Consider the following 22,800-nt stretch of genomic DNA (forward strand, 5'->3'; position numbering starts at 1 on the left):
GGTGTAATTCCACATGTTATAAAACATTAATACCTGGGTTATGTCAGTGTTCATGGCAGGGTGTGTCAATATATGATGATGAAAGAGTAAGCTAATAGACTGCTGAAGGCCTGACTTGAAATGGCAGAAGTATAGGTAGTGCAGTTAATTGTTCCATTAACATGCAGTCTAAAGAAAATGGCCCATGAATTGCAAGGCAGCACCCAATTCAATACGTTTAACCATCTGCGCCTGAAGGGAAGGACAAAGAACTGAGAAAGGTCCGAAGTTACACAACAGTAAGGATCTGGGAAAGAATAAATTAGACTGGAGCGAGTGTTCATCTCCACTACTACCGGCACACAGTGAGAGCCATCTATAGGATGTGTTGCTGCAATTTGCCAAAGCGTTTAGGTAACATCTTCCAAGCCACCACCTTTACCCACTAGACAAATACGAGCAGCAGACGCTTGGGAACACCAGGCCCTGTAAGCCTCCCTCCAAGTCACACACCATATTCACTTGGAAATAAATCATCGTTGCTGGATCAATATCCTGGAAGGCCCTATTTCAGCACTGTGGAGTTCCTTCAGCACATGAACGGCATTGGCGCACCACCACCTTATGAAGGGAAATTAGGAATGGGCAGTATATGCTAACCTCGACAGCGGTGCGCGCGCTCCATCAATCCAAACAAAACAAAATCACCACAGGATTCAGTGGCACAGGGGTTAGCACTACTGCCTCACAGTGCCAGGGACCTGGGTTCGATTCCCAGCCTTGGGTCACTGTCTGTGAGGAGTTTGCCCGTTCTCCCCACGTCTGCGTGGGTTTCCTCCGGGTGCTCCGGTTTCCTCCCACAGTCCAAAGATATGCGGGTTAGGTGGATTGGTCATGCTAAATTGCCCCAAAGTGTCCAAAAGTTAGATGGGATTACTGGGTTACGGAGATCGGGCAGGGCGGGGAGGAGGGGGGAGTTACATAGGGCGCTCATTCGGAGGGTCAACGCGGACCCAATGGGCCAAATGGCCTCCTTCTGCACTATGATAGTTGGAGAGACCATTGCAATTCGATGCTGCTCATTAAAGACAAATCTTGATTTACAACCTCTCACTTGGCAACATCTGCAGTTTGCTCGTCCTGGTGAAGACATATCCTGTGTATTCCTGCATTGTGTCCTGATGAAGGACTGGCTTTTCCTGAACACGTGAGCTTCTCCTTCCTCAATAATAACTAAAGAAGTTCACACGAGCACCAACTTCATTGACAGCGCAGTTTCCACTAACGACATATATGAGTAATTAAAGTGAAATACAGCATGTCACTCTCCCAGTTAGATACTTAATTTGAAAAAGAAATTAAATGCAAATGTGCAATTCTCAATCACACTCACTGTGATTCCAAGTGCAGTAACTGTGTCAAATTACAACTTTCTAGTTTATGTTTATACCTTTATGTGAACATTTATTGTTTCCGCTTGTTTTTAGACCTTTTACATGTAGTTCCTAACAATTGCTCACTGGCTAGAAAACACTGGAAACATCACAATGTGATTCATCATGTTGGTTCTTGAATGCCTCCGAGCAAAGGCTGACATCTAGTGGAGAAAGAAGAAACCAAACCAATTTATATTCCAAAAAAAGCAAGAGTAGGTTTTGGTGCTGACTTTCCACGAGGGCTTTGTTTTTCTGTCACTCTTTGGCAACGGAGTGGCCCAGAATTGGGTTTCAGTCCTATAACATTCTCTCTCTTCCCCGTCACTTTGAGATTTATTTTCACTACCCCAAGGACTCTGCTCCAGGCCGTCCTTGCGATTGGTGGATTTATCAGCTGGAACTAGGGAAAATGTAGCAGATTACTTGGTCTTGCTTCCCTGCCTTTGTTTACCCAAGAGAGATTGGAGGGATTCAGTTTGATTGGTTGGCTGATGACCAATAGTTTGGCCAAGGACCATATTCGGCTGGCAACAGACAGCGATTGGGTCCTGCCAGGTGGGGATATTCAGAGGACCCACAGTGAAAGCTCCTGGACACTGAGAGGAGAGGCTGTGAGTTGCTCTCTCTCTCTCCCAAATGTTACCTGTCCTCTGCGTCTGAGTCGAACAGGGAATTCTCGAGAAGCCTCAAGATCCTGATGCGTCTACAGCGAAAACCATTAAAGACTGAAAACAAAGACGTCATCCAAATGGAGCCTAGGTTGAAGAAAGATTGAACTGGAAATCGTCAATCTGAATCAGAGACTTTTATCCTTTTACATTTAGTATTATTTGTTTTACACTCCTCTTTCCACTTGGTTTGTCTGTCTTGTGTGTGTGTCTAGAGGACGGGGTGAGTTAAAGAGGGCGGGTTGGAAATTAGATAATAGTTAACCAGTTGTATTTAATTATGGTTATTGATATTAATAAAAGTTAATTGTGTTTAAATTTACAAACCTTGTAGTTAATGGGCAGCCAAAGGCTAAAGCCTTTGGGTATGGTTAAAATTAAGAGTTAATTTCAACTGTGTTGCGACTCTGGGTCAGGTGGGGCTGAAATTGACCGCTCACTATCCCAGGGTGTCGTAACAGCACGCACCAATATATATCTCCCTCAACTCTAGCAGCACCTAAGGCACCAATGTCACACCACAGCCTTCTCCTCTCGGATATCAAACCCTTCTGCACCCATGCAGGAACCAATTGCGGATTCTTTATACCCACCCTTACGATAGAAAATAAAATAAAGAAAATACACGTAAACGCCAGTTCCAAAGGGGAATTACATATATACCACACAACCCAACTCAACCCTAGTCTCAGGCCCTGTGCAGAACATACATAATTTCGTACAGATGACTGGCAACAGTTCTTTTGTTTAGTTCAGTATCATTCCAGTTTTTTGTTACCTGTTTATAATTGCAACTTTCATTGCGATTGTTCCGTCTCCAGTCCCACAGCATCACCACCACCAAAGTGCCCTGTGGAGGACAATGTGTATCCCAGCTTGAAGAATGTGAGGTACTGACACTGTAAAATTGAATCTTGACTGAGAAAAATGCCTGTCTGCTAATCTGATCTGAAGGGCTGGCAACATTTCATTTTATATAAAGAATTATTTAAAAAAGTTGGTGCAGAAGGATTCAATCTGGCTCACTGAGCCAGTGCTACATGTATTGTTGGCACTATCTGTGCAAAACCATCCCCGTGCTCCTTTCACAAACCCTCCAATATCAGTGACCTTCCCAAAACTCCAGTTTCAATAGCTGCTTCTAACACAATATGCTTTTGGCATCATCCAATTCCTTCAAGCCTTCTCTCTACACTTCACATCATAATCCTGTGTGTGCTCCTGATTGCCAAGACACCAATTAAGAATCTTTCATACTTCCCATCTCAAATCCTTTCACAACTTTTTGATCACCTCTATTCAGTCCTACCTTCGCCTCTCAGCTCCAGTGCTTGCCTCTCTCTTTTCCACTTGACCATTGACCCTGAATTTGCTTTGATGTTGAGCCACTGTACCACCATATTTTTGCTCGAATGCAATGGCAACCCACATGGGTGCCTGAATAGGTCTCCAGCTGCAATTCTGTCCATGTTATGGCACAGGGGCCATTCACTGACAGCTACTGGTCTCCACTGCTTTCTACACTCACGTCCGCTCTTGTGACCTAACCCCACTGCTCCTCCACCCATGCTTGTTAAGTTCCATACACTGCAGCCCACCTTAAGTTTAGGCAGTATTGTAAAACGCATCATAGCAATTTGGCAGCTCACTTTACATCTCTCCTCAATTGTATTCCCAATGAGTTCAGTGGACTGAAAGAGGTGCTGGTGAGGTAGAGCTGGAAACTGTCAACACACTCACTGGCATTATTTTTTAGTAGTCATTTGCAGGATGTGGGAATTGCTGGCAAGGCCAGCATTTATTGCCCATCCCTAATTGCCCTTGAGAAGGTGGTGGTGAGCTGGCCTTCTTGAACACTTCAGTCCATGAGGTGTAGGTACACCCACGGTGCTGTTAGGGAGGGAGTTCCAGGATTTTGATCCAGCGACAGAGAAGGAACGGCCGATATATTTCCAAGTCAGGGTGGTGACTGACGGTTGTCAGTTTGGAAGATGCCGGCTAAGGAACCTTGGTGAGTTCCTGCAGTGCACCATGTAGATGGTACACACTGCTGCTACTGTGCGTCAGTGGTGGAGGGAGTGAATGTTTGTGGAACGGGTGCCAAGTAAGTGGGTTGCTTTGTGCCTGATGGTTTGTGCTGGTTGGGTTTCTCCAGTGTTGTTGGAGCTGCAATCATTATATTCATCCCAATGTCACTTAAGTGCAGGATGCAGATGGGAAACAGAAGGGGGGCCAACGGGAGACACTTGGGGTGTCAAAATCAATAAAGCTTCATTTAATATTTTAGGGAACTATTCTTCATGAGCCTGATAATGGAATGCATAACATACATAATGACGCACAATCTCTTTCATGCATTATCGACATATCGACATGGGCAGCATGGTAGCATAGTGGTCAGCAATGTGGCTTCACAGCGCCAGGGTCCCAGGTTCGATTCCCGGCTTGGGTCACTGTCTGTGTGGAGACTGCATGTTCTCCATGTGTCTGCATGGGTTTCCTCCGGGTGCTCCGGTTTCTTCCCACAAGTCCAGAAAGACATGCTTGTTAGGTGAATTGGACATTCTGAATTCTCAATAGGCCTCCGAACAGGCGCCGCCGGAGTGTGTCGACCAGGGGGTTTTCACAGTAACTTCATTGCAATGTTGAGCATACTTGTGACACTAATAAAGATTATTATTGAAATTTAACAGTTTCCTATTTATTGAAATTATTTCCGAAACCCTCTTCCCAGCTCAATTTTTAATCAGTTGTAGTATTCTATTATTTTAGAATATCACTTCTCAGCATCAGAAATTCATGTTATTGAAGGTTAAAATGATAATGGTGAGCTCGGATCAAGAAGGAACTATTTCCATGATTTATAGGGTGTGGTTAATATTTGGACTGCTGAAACAATTTTGTTTGTGGAACCTGAGTTAAACTTAGCCCAATGAAGGATAGTGGGTGAACCAAATATTAATCATACTCCTGGACTGAATGTCACTGCAGTGCAGGAGTCTCTTGCGTCCTTTAACCCTAACACTGGGAATTCAGTAACTATTTGAGTGATGTCTGTAAGCACGGCCCATTCAGTACTCAATCTGGACTTTTGACAGGAAGTATGTCAGGCCAATTAGCTACTTTAGTTGCCAAGAATCACTGTGTAAATATAAAAACAAAATTATAAGACATTTGGCTGGAATTTTGTTTAGGTGTCAGAGGTCTGCCTGCTGGCTTCCAGGGGAAGGCCCCCTCTGCTTCATTTTGGGAAGACCCACCGGGCCACAGTATCGAGGCCAGCGGCAGGCCTTCCCCTGGAATCAAGGCCCCAGGGGGTGCAGAGGTCTCGCCGACCGAGAGTTCCCAGCCAATCAGAGGGTAGCCGCCCTTGTGCTGAGCAGTGCTAATGGAGAGGTGGTGGCTGGTGCCAGCAGGATGGGAACCGGAATCCCAGGATCGCGGAGCAACCCAGGCCAGAGGTTGGTAATGTGGGGGCACTTTCATGGGGTTAGAATCACGGGTAGAGGGTTGCAGGGGGGCTGGCAGCAAGGGAAAGGGAGTGGCTCTCAACAGGCCCTTCCCTTCCTGATGTCCAGCCCTCAATCAGGCACCACGTGCCTTTGATCGAGGGACAGATATCCCCTCCCTCATGATGAGAGAGGCCAGCCATAGTTTTAGCTTGCGTGCATGCTTATGGTGACAGACCCGCCTACTGCTGAATTAATACCAATGATGTCAGTTGAGGCACTTAAGTCTTCATTAATTGGCCACTTAAGGGCCTCAATTGATGGTGGGGTGTAAAGGTTGATCATGGGCCTTTGTGCCCAGAGCTTAATTCTGGTGGAGTTGGGAAGGTGGCAAAGTTCCAGTACGTCACCATCCCACTTAAATACATACTCTTCCCACTTCCAGGGTCAACAGGAACAAAAGGACAAGATTCCACCCATAGTTTGGTGTGGCAAATGAAAAGCCATTTATTATTTTTCCTGTTCTGAGGGGTTAACACTCACTGTCAGATTCTCAATCTCTTTCTCTCCCTCTCTGTGTATAAACATTGAATTGTTATCCATTTGCCCGCTCATCTATATTAATAGATTCCAGTGAAAGTTCAAAACAGGATCTTGATTTTGTTACATTTAAATATTTCTCAGCGACCTCAGGAAGATCTGATGGAAACACAGAATAGATCCCGTTATCAAGGCAATTTTCTGTTCATTAAACTGAGCGCATCATCTAAATTTACCTGAAATTGCGGGCAAGTGGAAACTCTAGGTGGAATTCTCCCATGTCCCCACCAGTGGAATTAATGGCTAGTGGGGTGGGGAAGAATTCAGTGGGAGACCCGAAAATTAGTTTCATGCTGGCATGACATTATAGCTGGATCTTCCAATACTGCCAGATGTGGGGGATCGGGACTCCTGCTAGAAGCCTGCAACAAACCAATTTGTATCCCACGAATAGGATGCAGATGAAGGCCTGACCGGAATCTTCCACTCATGGCCGATTCTCCACAAAGCCAGCGGGAATCCATGCCAGTCCAGAAAACATCTGGAACAACACAGTGTGCTAAAATACCTGAAGAAAGCTGGGGCTGCCTCCGGAATCCAGGATGGAGGCCGCCAACAACCCTGGAACACCACAACAGTGGGAGAGGTGGGGGGGACATCCATCAGGTGGAAAAATCTTCCAGCTTTCGTGCCTTCGAGGAGGTCCATCTTCCAGCCTCAGAGTTTTTCCAGAGATCCATCTTCTTTTTTTAATGGTGGGTCAGTGATGATGGACACTTTTCAAAGCTGGCACCCAGATATGAAGGCGAGACACGTGCCATCAAGCCTGCACAACCATGGAAGATGGCGCAAAGCTCCCGGATGCATAATTGCTTAGGTCAGGACCAGAAGATATGGCATGGTTACTCATCATCCTCTGCAGCGGGAAACAGCCAGCCATGCCTCCATAGGGTTTAGTCCCAGATAGGAGGATTCTGCCCTCTGTTTCTCTCTTCAACGATGCTGCCTGATGTGTTGAGTATTTCCAGCACTCTGCTTTTATTTAAGATACTGTCAAAAGATGTGCAATGCTAACATTCACTGTTTGAATACAGAAGATGAAATATCTCAAGTATGAAGTGCAGAGCAGACCCCACAACCTAGCCAGATGCATTTACCAGTGTAAGGACAGGGTTGGCTGGGCACAGAGTCTCCAGCAAAGCAGGAAACCCTGGCAAGAAGACCACCTCAGGCAAACATGTGAAAATCTGAGAAAATATCTTTCTACTGAAAGAGGTAGAAAATGAGCAGGAAAGTGGGAATTATTGGATTGCTGTTTAAAGGGCTGGACTTTACAGGCCCACCTGTGGGTGGAAATAGAGTCGGGTGGAAGCTTAAATTAGGATGACATGTCATTGGTAGTATGCCTGCTGTAGGCCTCCCCACCCGGTTACGAATTTACAGGAGGCAAGGAAGGCCTGAATCCAGCGTGTTGCCCAACAGGTTCAACCTGGGCCTCCTGCAATATTGGCAGTGGCCACACATCCTGGTATGGCTTCCAGTTGGCTAGCCACCTTATGAGACTGGAGGGGGCCTCGGTTTGGGCACTGACCTGTGATAATCATAGATTTGCAGCTTTGCAAAATTCGAGGACCTGGGAGAACAATATGAGTTGCACATGGTTTTAGGCACTTGCAGGTCCGGGATTTTGTGAGGAGGGGGGTGCCTTCCTTCCCGGTTACCACCCATGGGACTGCAAGGTAGGGTGTTGTCAAGGGAGGGGGGTAGGGGAGGGGAAAGTGTCTGAGGTCTACAAAGAGCTCACGGATTGGGAGGGGGCCCTGATGGGAGACATTACATGGAATGGAAGTGGGAGGGGGAATTGGGGGGGCAGGGAGATGGAGGCCGGGACGTGGGAGGAGGCTCTGCGGAGGGTGACTGCATGCTCGCCGTATGGAAGGCTCAGTCGTATTCAATTTAAAGTAGTTCACAAAGTGCATATGATGGTGGCGAGGATGAGTAGGTTCTTTGAGGGAGTAGAGGACAGGGCGGCCCACGAATCATGTCCACATGTTTTGGGCATGTCCAAAACTGAAGGGGTTCTGGCAGGGGTTTGCAGACGTAATATCCGAGGTATTTGGGCTGAATGTGGCCCCGTGCCCAGAGGTAGTGATATTTTGGGTGTCGGAAGACCCGGGAGCCAGAGAGGCCAATGTCTTGACCTTTGCCTCCCTCATAGCCCAGAGACAGATTCTGCTTGGGTGGAGGGACTCGGAGCCAACAGAGGTGTGGGTGACGACCTACCGTAATTCCTGAGGTTGTAGATGATCAAGTTCATCTTGAGGGGGTCGGTCGATGGGTTCGTCCAGAGGTGGAAGCCGTTCATTGACTTCTTTAAGGAGCATTGAGGTGTCAGCAGTGGGTGGGAGAGTGGATCTATAGACAGAGTGGATAGTCAGAGGCTTTTCCCCAGGGTAGAGGGGTCAATTACTAGGGGGCATAGGTTTAAGGTGAGAGGGGCAAGGTTTAGAGTAGATGTACGAGGCAAGTTTTTTACGCAGAGAATAGTGGGTGCCTGGAACTCGCTACCGGAGGAGGTGGTGGAAGCAGGGACGATAGTGACATTTAAGGGGCATCTTGACAAATACATGAATAGGATGGGAATAGAAGGATACGGACCCAGGAAGTGTAGAAGATTGTAGTTTAGTCGGGCAGCATGGTCGGCGCGGGCTTGGAGGGCCGGAGGGCCTATTCCTGTGCTGTACATTTCTTTGTTCTTTGTTCTTTGTTAATCCTGCCGTGATGTTTTTTTAAAATATTACAATAGAAGAAGTGTGATACCAAAACGCAAACTTGAATTGTGACATGATGGAGATGAAACATGTGCTAACATTCGTTTTTAATAAAACATATATATATATATATATATATGGATATATATAGGATAGCTAGATGAGTTATTCCTTTGATTTTAACGTGTCTGAAGATTATCATTCAAGTTAACAATGGAATACGGAGGCTGAATCCACTTCAAGTTTTCTTTCCACCGTTTCCATGTTTCAAATGGATTGCATCTGTCACACTCAGTCGCAGAATCACAGAATTGTTACGGCGCAGAAGGAGGCCATTTTCTCCATTGCGTCTGCACCAGCTCTCCAAACGAGCATCATGATTTTGTGTCATTTCTCTGCCTTTTCCTTGTACCCCTGCACAACAGACTCCAGTCACTCAAATTGGCATGCTCAGGAAACATTAGAAACCTTGGGCGGGATTCTCCCCTACCCGGCGGGGTGGGGGGTCCCGGCAGGATGGAGTGGGGGGAACCATTCCGGCGTCGCCCCGCCCCAAAGGTGCGGATTTCTCCGCACCTTTAGGGGCCAAGCCCTCACCTTGAGGGGCTAGCCCCGCGCCGGAGTGGTTGGCGCGCCACCAGCCAGCGGGAAAGGCCTTTGGCACCACGCCAGCTGGGGCCGAAGGGACTGCGCTGGGCGGCGGAAGTCCGCGCATGCGCGGGAGCGTCAGGGGCTGCCGACGTCATGCATGCACGGGGGGGGTGTCTCTTACGCATCGGCCATCGTGGAGGCTGTGGGCGGGGCAGAGGGAAAAGAGTGCCCCACAGCACAGACCCGCCCGCGGATCGGTGGGCCCGATCGCGGGTTAGACCACCGTGGGGGCACCCCCTCCCCGGGGCCAGATCGCCCCGCGCCCCCCCAGGACTCTGGAGTCCGCCCGCGCCGCCAGTCTCGCCGATAAGGTAGGTGGTTTGATTCACGTCGGCGGGTCTGGCATGACAGCAGCGGGACTTCGGCCCATCGCGGGCCAGAGAATCGCCGGGGGGGGGGCCCGCCGACCGGCACGGTGCGATTCCCGCTCCCGCTGAATTTTCGGTGCCAGAGAATTCAGCCGCTGGCGGGGGCGGGATTCACGCCGCCCCCCCCCCCCCCGGTGATTCTCCGACCTGGCGGGTGGTCAGAGAATCCCGCCCCTTATTTTGTTGCTATTTAAACACTAATCAAGGTCTCGATTCAGCGACTCCATTGTGCCCGGCGCGGATCCGGGTGCAACAGGTGAATCGCACGCGAGTCCCAAATTGTACCCCACCGGGCGCCGGGCCAATCACGAGCCACCCGACATGCTCTGCCCAGCGCGATCTGGATCTTGTCCAGTGAGGGCGCGATCTAGATCTGAATATTTAAATGAGCCTAATGATTCATTTAAACACCCGGAGCCAAGTTTGCCCAGCGCCGAGAAGTCAACGTGGACCAAGCGTAACAGAACTTTAACATGGAGTTACTTTATGCTCCTCTGGAACTACACCTAGCACGACTGTTCAACTGTATCTCTTACTACCATCTCCTACAACCATCTCGTGATGGTCAGATGTGTCTCCATTTATATGGGAGTACCTGGTTACATGACCACGGTCTTGAGACCGCATGGTGTGTCTGCACCGCCACCTGCTGGTTGGAGGTCACACATCATCCATCTATTATATTGCCTAGAGGCATATCAGCACAAAGCTGAACACATGAATGAGTTGAGAGCGACTGCCCTTGACACTAAGGCAGCAATTGATCGAGTATAGCATTAGGCAGCCCTGGAAAAACCGATTCAATGGGAATCCGGGGGGAAAGGTCCACTGGTTGGAGTCACACCTAGCACAAAAGAAAATGTTGACAATCATTTCAATCACGGGACATTTCTGCAGGAGTTCCTGAGGATAATGCCCTAGGCCCAACTAGCTTCAGCTGCTTTATCAATGGCCTTCCTTCCATCATAAGGTCAGAACTGGGGAGGTTCGCTGATGAAAATCGCTTATTGTCACAAGTAGGCTTCAATGAAGTTACTGTGAAAAGCCCCTAGTCGCCACATTCCGGTGCCTGTTCGGGGAGGCTGGTATGGGAATTGAACCGTGCTGCTGGCCTCCTTGGTCTGCTTTTTAAAAGCCAGCGATTTAGCCCAGTGTGCTAACCTGGTGGAGGAAGTGAAATTTTAAGATGGCGGATGGGGTGCCAATCAAGCATACTCCTTTGACCTGGATGGTGTTGAACTTCTTGAGTTATGCACAATGTTCAACATCATTCATGATTCCTCAGATACTGAAGTAGTCTGTGTCATATGCAGCAAGACTTGGGCAATATTGTCAACTTGGGCTGATAAGTGACAAGTAACATTCATACCACGTGAGTGCCAAGCAATGACTTAACTCCAACAAGAGCGAATCAAACCATTGCCCCTTGATATTCAATGGTTTTGCCATAGTTGAATACCTCCACTGTCAACATTTTTGAGGTTACCATTTACCAGAAACTGAACTGGACCAGTCATATAAATACTGTGGCTACTAAAGCAAGTCAGAAGCTAGGAATTCTGCAACAAGTAACTCATCTCCTGCTTCCCCAAAGCCTATCCACTGTCTACAAGGCACAAGTCAAGAGTGTAATGGAAGAATCTCCTCTTGCCTGGTCGGGCCAACATTCTAACTCAAAAGTTTCAACACCATCCAGGTCAAAGGAGTATGCTTGATTGGCACCCCATCTGCCATCTTAAAATTTCACTTCCTCCACCACCAAAGCACAGTGACAGCAGTGAGTGCCCCTCACTGCAGCAAATTACCAAAGCTACTTTGACAGCACAAATCTGCGACCTCTACTACCTAGAAGGAAAAAGGCAGCAAATGCATGGGAACATCAGAAGATTCAAGTGCCCCTCCAAACCTGATCAGAACTATATCCCCTTTCCGTGACTGTCACTAGATCAAAATCCTAGAACTCCCTCCCTAACAGCACTGTGAACGTACCTTCACCACACAGACTGCAATGGTTCAAGAAGGCACCTCCTCAAGGAGAATTAGGAATAGGCAATAAACGCTGGCCTAGTCCGTGATGCCCACATCTGCAACGGAATAAGTAAAAATGGGAACACCATCAATTCCAGGATCCTCTCCCAGTCACACGCTATCCCAACTTGGAATTATGTCACTGTTCCTTCATTGACATTGGGTCACAATCCTCTAGCTTTTTACCTGACAGCATTGTGAGACCACCTTCACCACAGCAGCAGATTGAAAAGAAGGCTCACCACCACGTTCTCAAGGGTAACAATGGATGGGCAATAAATGCCATAGTAACTCTTACACTTCAAGTACGAGTGCAGAAACAAATGCCTTAACAGAAAAATTAAACCATCCTCTAAGATCTTTGCTTTTAAATTATTCATTGGATAACACAGTAATAGAGACTTCATGAATGTCTGTTCAATAAATAAATCTCTGGATATAAAATGGAGGAGCATCTCTTCACTTTTACACTATATCCAATAAAGACGTAGCTCGCTATAGAGAGGGCCGAAGTGCCTTTAAGATATAATTCAAATTTAAGTTAAGTCACATCCTTCCTTATTAACCAAAATCCATGCGAGTGCATTTATCGTTCAAGTATTCTGATTACCTAAACATAGGGGGCAGCACGGTAGCATTGTGGATAGCACAATTGCTTCACAGCTCCAGGGTCCCAGGTTCGATTCCAGCTTGGGTCACTGTCTGTGCGGAGTCTGCACGTCCTCCCCCGTGTGTGCGTGGGTTTCCTCCGGGTGCTCCGGTTTCCTCCCACAGTCCAAAGATGTGCGGGTTAGGTGGATTGGCCACGATAAATTGCCCTTAGTGTCCAAAATTGCCCTTAGTGTCCAAAATTGCCCTTAGTGTTGGGTGGGGTTGCTGGGTTGTGGGGATAGGGTGGAGGTGTTGACCTTGGGTAGGGTGCTCTTTCCAAGAGCCGGTGCAGACTCGATGGGCCGAAAGGCCTCCTGCTGTACTGTAAATTCAATGATAATCTGTGATATTTAAATTCACGGCTTTCATTGCATAATTGTTTGCTATTTTGTGCTCTGAGGTTAACATAGATAAAAGAAATGCAGCTGGTTTAACCATTTAGAATGTGTTACCATTATAAAGATTAAATAAGAAGTTTAATTTATCACACATAATATTCTTTTTAAATAAAAAATTGAATTAATGTTTTATGCAAAAATGCCCTCATTTCAATTATTTTCAATGCTCCAAAAAACAGTAATTTTGTCAATAAATGGAAATGAAAGGGGATGTCCTGTAAATCCACGTATGCTCTGTGAATGGCCATTCTTTCTGTCAATCAGAAAAAACCCTGTGGGAATTGCAGCAACTGATGTATATTGCGGACAGTACCTTGTAATGTTGTCGAGGAGCGGTCTGTATTTCTTCAAACACATTGGGAAGTGAACTTGAACAACTAGCCAATATATTCCGTTCCTCCGCCCAAGGAACCCATTTCAGACTAGTCGAGAGAACATGAACCACAGTGTAATAAAAAAGGATAGCATGTGAGATAACTCCTCGCATTCCTTTCAGAATTATTATTGGCAGGGTTAAGTTCATAAATTTTCTTTACTTTAGGACCATACTTAACATTTATGTATTGCATTGAGTGAAACTTAATAACCTACAGGTCAGGCAGCACTGGTCTGAAAATGGAATTCTCCGGTCTCTGACGCTGAAATCGCATTCGACGATAGGCCAGAGAATCCACGTTGGTGCCGAAATCGGGGGCGGCGCCGCATTTGCGATGCTCCGCCCTCTCCAAAATGGTGTACTCTCGGACTTTGCACGCCATCGGCACAACCTCAGGCCCTCTGCCCCGCAATGCTCCACCCCCGATGGACCGAGTTCCCGACAGCGTCGGTCACGTGTGGTATTTTGTTCGGGGACTCGGCATGGCGGCTGCGGACTAAGTCCAGCGCCGCCACATGTCGGTGGGGGGGGAGCTGATCCGCGGTCGGGGGGGCTTTGGCGTGGGCTGGGGGCACAGGTAGGGGTGGTCCGGGGGTGGCAAGCCTGGCCAAAGGGGGTCACTATTTGGCAGGCTGTGCGCAGCGCGGCCACTAACCTGGCAATTCTCCGGCCGTATTCGCAGCTAGAGCTGGGTGCTCTACACTGCGTGCCTGCTAGCCCCCCACCAGGCGGGGGATCGGTGCCCGTTTTGTGAATTTTTTCGGTCGTAAAACACCACCGTTCCCACGTCGGCGTCAGCACTTCGTTCCAAAATCGGAGAATACAGCCTGTTGTGTCTGGTAAATATAGCCTTGTTTGCAAGGAAGGACGGGCTGCTCCCTAGAAGCCTCAACTCAAATGATGCACTATTTGCCGTGGGTATTTTGGGTTTCATTCAGAGCTGCCGTGACTTTTTGATTCACCGTCATCTGTGGATGTTACGGGGGGAAAAATGCTATATTCTTTGATGTTATGCTGAATAGGTTCATGGACTTGTCTGAGACTTTGGCTGTTTATGATCATTGGTTTTGCAATGCTCTCAATCCCCAGTTTTAGTGCTAAACCATTCTCATAAACAATCCACATTGAATTGATTGAGTGCATTTCAATTCCCAGACAAACTACAACACTTTGTGCATGTCTGCTCACAGATCCTCATTATCTTGGATAGTGTGGGCTGGAACAGGCATATCTTGCCATCACTGCACAACATCCACATTTATTTACAACATGGCTTCCTATGTACCTCCAAATCACGAAAGGAAATGTGCACTCTTTTTGTGACTGATTCTGTAGACTTACAGGGATAATGGCTGGCTGACAGTGCGCAACCGGGCTGTAATTCAATTGAGCTGTTCTGATACCATTATGAATATTGATGGTGAATATTGTTTAATGAAGAATAGGAGCTTGCAATTGAATTACGACCTTCATCTGCTTGCCAGCTATTTGCGTAAATTTATAACGGTTTAAATAACGTTTGTCTTCTGTATTTACATGTCGATCAAAGGCAGCGTAATCAAGCTAGTAATTATGTAGGACATGCTGATACGTGATGTTATTTAATTGATAATATGAGGGGACAATGGATTATCAGTAAAGAAAGTATTCAGTATGTATTGCACATTGCTAAATGGATAAATTGCAAACCCATAGTGAATCCTTTGTTACCTTAAATGACATTGAATTTACAGCATCAAAACAGGCCATTCAGCCCAACTGGCCTGTGCTGCTGGCTTTGCTCTACGTGAGTCTTCTCCCATCCTACTTCATCTAGGCCAGTCTGCATATCCTTCTATTACTTTCTGGTGCATGTATTTCCCTAGGTTGTTTTGAGCTGGTACGATTATTAGGTGCATTGCCGCAAAGACACATACAGATAGTCCCAGAGGATAGGGACCACACACACACACCTCAGTAATCTGTTACATTAACCAGATGGCTGTGTATAATGTTACATGCAGCAACACTTTTGAAATCAGCGAAGAGCACGCCTCCCTTTGCTAAACATTAAACAGCAGCACATAAATCTCAGCGTAAACAGCTGTGCGTGTAGTCAGTTGCCTGGTGTGCAAGACTGGAAGGCATTAGAACAATCATAGAATCACAGAGCACAGAAGGAGGCCATTCGGCCCATCATCTCATGCTGGTTTTCCAAAACAGCCACCAATTAATCCTAGGTCTTCCCAACCCCATCGAGGCATGAAAACCTTTCCTCTTTGATCGAGTGAGATAGAGACCCATCCCTTTTGAAAGTTACTTTTGAATTTTCTTCCACCACCCTTTCAGGCTGTGTGTTCCAGATCATCACAAAAATGTTTCTCTTCATCAACTCTCTGCCTCTTTTGTGAATTATTTTAAACCTGTATCCTTTGTTTTCTACAAGAGGAAATGCTTTCCCCTATATGTGGGATGTTAATGAGATTAACAGTGAACTTGAAAGGAAAATCAGAAGAACAGACAAGTAACAAGATTAGCAGGCATCTAGGGGAATAATGAGATACAAATTGCCCAGTAACAAGATTAGCAGGAGTCTAGAGACTTTGAGATGCAAATCGTCATCTCAGAAACATTGTTTACCATGGATCAGGGGGCTACGCAAATGATAAATTCTAAAGGCAAGGTATTTGAGAGAGGCAGACAACAGAATTCACAGAGGGGAAAAGCAAAGAGACTGAACAGTATAACTGCTAACACCCTCATTGGGGAAAGAGGCTGGTTCTCCATCCAACAACCAGACAGATGAATTCCATCTAAGATCCGAGCCATGGAGGCCTGTTCCATCTAACATTTAAAGCCACATCAGATTGGAGATATTCTCCTCTAAAATACATAGTTTTGTGCCTTTGCTGAACCAGGAAGAGAATTTTCCCAGACTTGGTAACCAAAGCAGTATCATGTGGTAACTATTAGCTGGATTTGACCTTTATTGAGTTACTAATATTGGATATTGCTTGGGAAAAGCACGGTAGCATAGTGGTTAGCACAATTGCTTCATAGCTCCAGGGTCCCAGGCTCGATTCCTGGCTTGGGTCACTGTCTGTGCGGAGTCTGCACGTTCTCCCTGTGTGTGCGTGGGTTTCTTCCAGGTGCTCCGGTTTCCTCCCACAGTCCAAAGATGTGCAAGTTAGGTGGATTAGACATGGTAAATTGCCTTTAGTGTCCAAAATTGGGGTTACTGGGTTATGGGGATAGGGTGGAGGTGTGGGCTTGGGTAGGGTGCTCTTTCCAAGGGCCGGTGCAGACTCGATGGGCCGAATGGCCTCCTTCTGCACTGTAAATTCTATGAAAATTCTATAAAAAGGGGTGTCTCAGTCAGTTCAGGGGACGTGGATATATTTTGGGACAAGAGACAATTTCAGATAGTATGGAGTGTTTAGTTATTAATATACTTAAGTGTCATAGTGTATATTAATCTTTTGTCTTGTGTTTTTTTATTTTCCTTTACTTTAATAAATATTCTTTATTTATTCTTTAACTTGCTTGATTCCTCACTGGGTTGTACAGTGTTATTCCAAACAAATATACATCACTAAGAAGTTATCTTTGGGGTTTTGAGATACTCCCACAGATAACATCAGTGGGATTCTTAATCTGTTCGGAATTTTGAATACCTGTACTAAATCTCTCCTTAACTCTGCCTTCTATCAGGAGAACAATCCCAACGTCTCTGCCTCCAGAAAACTAATAAACCTCATCTCTGGTACAGCATGACACGAAAGTCAAAAATGTAAAGTGCACAAACGTATGCATCGTAAGATTAAAAAAATTGCAAAGAAACCCCCCCGATCGCAAAGTGATTCATCCAAGCGGCGGCAAATGATCATACATTGGACTGGATTTTATGTGGTAAATCTGAGGGGCTGGTCCTGCTTTGCCAGCTCACCCTGCAGCCATTTAAAGTCATTCGGCCATTACATAGCTTAAGGTGGGGTCTTCGGCCTCCAGCTGGGAAGGAAGTTCTGCCCTAAGAGCTGCCAGCCAATCAAATGGCTGACAGCTCTCTGGTCCCAACATCCCGCCGGGAGCGCTGGCCGCTGCTGGGATTGCAATAGTACCTGAGAAAGGCGTGCTGCAATGGAGCTGGAATGAAAAGTGAGTCCAGGATCTCGCCAGGGCCACGCTGGCAGGCACTGGCGAGGTGGGCAAGTGAGGTGGGATGGGGACTTCTGGTGGTGGCCTTGGAGTAAACGGTCACACATTCAGCAGCTCTCGCCCTTAGTGTTTTTTTTAATGGTGTTTAAGCCGGATTTTTCAGAAAATTTCTCAACATAAGTTGATCGAAGGGAGAGGAAAAGGAGGTGACCCTCAATTTATGGAATCGTGTCCAAATAAGAGTCAAAAAAGGAGGAACCAAAAGATGAATGAAAGCAAGAATCAGAGGTCATCGAGCTCAATGGTAACGAGACAAAGCATGTCCACGCCAGCTCACTGGTCGATGGAGCAATGGGTCGAGTACCTGGATGAGAAGTTCGCCCGGCATTGTAAGGAGTGTGCAGAAGACATGACTCACGCGATAGCCTCGATTAAGGAGGTGGTTGACCGGGTGGAGGAGAAAATGACGACCCAGGGACAGGAGATTCAAAAGCTGCAGGAGCTGGCGACTGAACGAGAGGAGGAGTCCACTGCAATGGCTTTGGAAATTAACATACTACAGGACAGCCAGAAACGACTGCTAGATAAATTGGAAGACTTGGAGAACCGGTTTCGCAGGCAAAATATCCGAATCGTCGGGCTGCCAGAGGGGAAGGAGGGTTCAGATGTAGGAGCGTATGTGGGGAAGATGTTGCAGGAGATGGTCGGGGCCGATGTGTTTGACAAGCCGCTGGAGGTGGACCGGGCACATAGGGTGCTCATACGTAAGCCCCAGGGCCATGGTGATGAGGCTACATCGATTCCTCGACAAGGAGCGTATCATGAAGTGGGCCAGGCAGACAAAATGGTACATGTGGGAAGAATCAGAGGTCCGGGTGTACCAAGACTGGGGACCAGAACTCACAAAGAGGAGAGCAAGTTTCAACAAAGTTAAGGCGGCCCTGTTTGAGAAAGACATTACATTCGGACTGTTATACCGGCACATCTTTGGGTGACCTACGAGAACCGGGAGCTGTACTTCGATTCTCCGGAAGAGGTGGTTACTTTCATGAAAGACAATAATCTGGCTTAAGGACTCTTAAATTAAGGACTCTTAAATTCTAACTGTGGTTGGCTGAGTTTGATGGACGGGATGGAGTGGCGAGGAGGAGAGAAACATGGTTCTGTGTTCAGCTTTATCTTGTTTAATATTTCAGTCTTTTAATTCTGTGAGTTAAGTTGCGATGTTAGAGAAGAAAAGGGTTTGGGTGTTTTATAGCAACAAAAAAAATGTTTTTCGCTCTTTTCTTTTCTCTCGTCTTGTGTAATTTGATTTTGATTTGGACTCTGTAACAAAGATGGTTGATTCTTGCATGCATAATTTTGATCAAGCTGCTTGGAGCTTCTTCTATTGTGTTTGATTCTCTTTGAAAGTGATGGGACTGATAAGAATCGGTCAAAGGGGGAGGGGTAGAACCTGGCAATCTGGTGTAATGACTCTTAAACTCAAACTGTGGGGGTCTGAGTTTGGGGGAGGGAGACAGGATGGAGGGGAGGTGAGAAAAATGGTTCTGTGTTTTGCCTTGTCTTGTTTAAATTTTCGGTCTTTTAATTCTGTGAGTTAAGTTGCGATGTTCGGGAAGAAAAGGGTTTTGGTGTTTTGATTTTTTTTTTTTCTTTCCTCTCTTGTGTAATTTGATTTTGATTTACTGCTTTATGTATGATATCACAGAGGGAAGAACTTTTAAGATGCGATGGGGTGTTTTAGTTTCTGCAAGAATGATGGTTGATTCTTGCATGCATAATTTCACTTAAGCTGCTTGAAGCTTCTTCCTTTGTGTTGGATTCTGTTTGAAGGTGATAGGACTGATAAGAATTGGTTAAAGGGGGAGGGGTTTGCCTCTTTGCCTGCGCACTGGGGGAGGGTATGTTTGCTTTTTGGGATTGTTGTTACTGTGTTGGGTGCTTGTTTTATTGCTAGGTATAATAGAATCTGGCAGTCAGAGGGTGGGAGACTATACTAGTCGGAACCCCCGGATGGGGAGGAGAGCATGAATCAATTCCTGGGGAGGCTAGAGTTCCCGAAGGTAAATAAGGAGCTGGTGGAGGCCCGGGGGAGACCGATTGGGCTTGGGGAGGTGATAGATGGACTGGGGGCGATGCAATCGGGTAAAGCCCCGGGACCTGATGGGTTCCCAGTGGAATTTTATAAGAAGTTCTCTGGGTTACTGGGGCCGCTCCTGGTTAAGGCTTTCAACGAGTCAAAGGAGCTGGGAGTACTCCCCCCAACGTTATAACAGGCATCAATTTCTCTCATCCTGAAGCAGGACAAGGATCAGGAGAGCTGTGGATCATACAGGCCAATCTCCTTCTTGAATGTAGATGGCAAATTATTGGCAAAGATCCTGGCCACTCGAATAGAGAATTGTGTCCCGCAGATAATTGGGGAGGATCTGACGGGATTTGTAAAGGGCAGGCATCTGACATCCAACATTAGACGGCTTCTTAATGTAATTATGATGCCAGCGGAGGGGCGTGAGGCTGAGGTGGTCGTTGCCATGGACGCGAAGAAGGCTTTTGACCGAGTGGAGTGGAAGTATCTATGGGATATTTTAGGCAGGTTTGGGTTTGGGCAGGGATTTGTGCAGTGGGTCCGGCTACTGTACCAGGCCCCGGTGGCAAATGTAAGAACTAACCGAGTTCGGTCAGAATATTTTAGTCTTTGTTGGGGGAGAAGGTAGGGATGCTCGCTCTCCCCATTACTGTTTGCCATGGCCATAGAACCCTTAGCAATGGCTCTGAGAGCAGCGAATACCTGGAGGGGAATAGTGAGAGGGAGGGTGGAGCACAGGGTCTCTCTCTATGCCGACGATTTGCTGCTTTATATCACGGACCCAGTGGGGGGGATGACCGAAATCATGGAGGTATTAGGAGAATTTGGGCGATTTTCAGGCTATAAGTTAAACATAGGAAAAAGTGAGATGTTCGTGATTCAGGCACGATGGCCGGAAAGGAGGCTGAAGGAGCTACCTTTTAAAGTGGTTGGGAAGGATTTTAGGTATCTGGGGATTCAAGTGGCCAAGGATTGGGGGCAGCTTCACAAGTTAAATTTGGGCAAAGCAGTGGATGAAATGAGAAGAGATTTTTGTAGATGGGACATGCTCCCACTGACGCTGGCGGGGAGGGTTCAGACGGTGAAGATAACTGTCCTTCCGAGACTGCTTTTCCTTTTTCAGTGTATCCCGATTTTTGTCCCAAATGCTTTTTTCAGAAGTATGAATGTGGCGATTGATGCACGATCAATTACACTCAAGATGAAGTGATTTCATAACTGAAGGCTTTAATCGACTAGAACTTGTTCCCCAGCAGCTTTGGTACAGAAGGTGAAGGCTGCTGGGACGGCACTGGTTCCTATACTCCGCCTGTCAGGGCGGAGCTACGTATCAACGGCCAATGGTAAACTCCTAGGTTTAACCAATGGTCATCAGCCTCTTAGGTACAGCAATACCTGCTAATACCACATTCACCCCCTGTTAAAAAAGAGTCCGGCGGGGGGGGGGGGGGGGGGTGGCCAGTGGTAACAGTCTCCTTTAACATGGTATGATCAGATATGGAGGTACCGTGATACCTCCTTACAGGTCTGTCGAGAATATTTACAAAGTGTTCGTTCACGGTTAAAGTCACAGCGAAGCAATCAGTCGATCGGGTGGCCTGGTCGTCCTTCTGGATCGTCTGGGCTTTGGTGGTGATTCTGGTGGGGGTCCAGGTGGTTGCAACTCCAGAGGAGCGTGGTTTCGGCCTCCCTGGCAGCTTCATCACCCCTAGGCAGCGCTGTAGGGGTGTCGGTGGGTGGGCGGGCCTAGGCAGGAGCGTCGGGATTACTGACCCTCCCGTGAGGTGCTGTGGGGGGGGGGGGGGGTAATGGTTCGGGTGCGCGTGGGGTTCCGGCGGGCTCCAGGTCCCGAAGGGAGACTGTATCTTGCCGGCCGTCAGGGAACACCACGTAGGCATACTGGGGGTTAGCGTGCAGCAGGTGGACCCTCTCGACCAACGGGTCCAACTTGTGCGCCCGCACGTGCTTCCGAAGCAGGATGGGTCCGGGTGTCGCTAGCCAGGTTGGGAGCAAGGTCCCGGAGGAGGACTTCCTGGGGAAAACAAGGAGACGTTCATGAGGTGTCTGATTGGTAGTTGTACAGAGCAGCGACCGGATGGTGTGGAGGGCCACCAGGAGGACTTCTTGCCAGCGGGAGACTGGGAGATTCCTGGACCGTAGGGCCAGTAGAACAGTCTTCCAGACCGTTCCGTTCTCCCCCTCCACCTGTCCGTTTCCCCGGGGGTTGTAACTGGTCGTCCTGCTTGAGGCAATGCCCCTGCTGAGCAGGAATTGACGCAGTTCGTCGCTCATAAAGGAGGACCCGCTATCACTGTGAATGTATGCGGGGAAACCGAACAGTGTAAAGATACCCTGGAGGGCCTTGATGACGGTGGTTGCGGTCATGTCTGGGCAGGGGATGGCGAATGGGAACCGGGAGTACTCGTCAATCACGATCAGGAAATACGTGTTGCGGTCGGTGGAGGGGAGGGGGCCTTTGAAATCCATGTTGAGGCGTTCAAAGGGACGGGAAGCCTTTATCAGGTGCGCCCTCTCTGGCCGGTAGAAGTGCGGTTTGCACTCCGCGCAGATTTGGCAGTCCCTGGTGACTGTCCTGACCTCCTCGATGGAGTAGGGCAGGTTGCGGGTCTTGATGAAGTGGAAGAAACGAGTGACCCCTGGGTGGCAGAGGTCCTCGTGGAGGGCTCGGAGGCGGTCCACTTGTGCAGTGGCACAAGTGCCATGGGACAGGGCATCAGGAGGCTCGTTTCGCTTCCCCGGACGGTACAAGATCTCGTAGTTGAAGGTGGAGAGTTCTATACTCCACCGCAAGATCTTGTCGTTTTTAATCTTGCCCCGCTGTGCATTATCGAACATGAAAGCAACCGACCGTTGGTCCGTGAGGAGAGTGGATCTGCCGGCCAGGTAATGCCTCCAATGTCTCACAACTTCAACTATGGCTTGTGCCTCTTTTTCGACCGAGGAATGGCGAATTTCGGAAGCATGGAGGGTACGGGAGAAGAAGGCCACGGGCCTGCCCGCTTGGTTGTGGGTGGCCGCCAGAGCTACGTTGGACGCATCGCTCTCGACCTGGAAGGGGAGGGACTCGTCGATGGCGCGCATCGTGGCCTTTGCAATGTCTGCTTTGATGCGGCTGAAGGCCTGGCGGGCCTCCGTCGACAGGGGGAAGGTTGTGGACTGGATTAGGGGTCGGGCTTTGTCTGCGTAGTTAGGGACCCACTGGACGTAGTAACTGAAAAACCCTAGGCAGCACTTCAGG

This window comes from Scyliorhinus torazame, chromosome 17 (assembly GCF_047496885.1).
Source record: "Scyliorhinus torazame isolate Kashiwa2021f chromosome 17, sScyTor2.1, whole genome shotgun sequence".
Taxonomy (NCBI): Eukaryota; Metazoa; Chordata; class Chondrichthyes; order Carcharhiniformes; family Scyliorhinidae; genus Scyliorhinus; species Scyliorhinus torazame.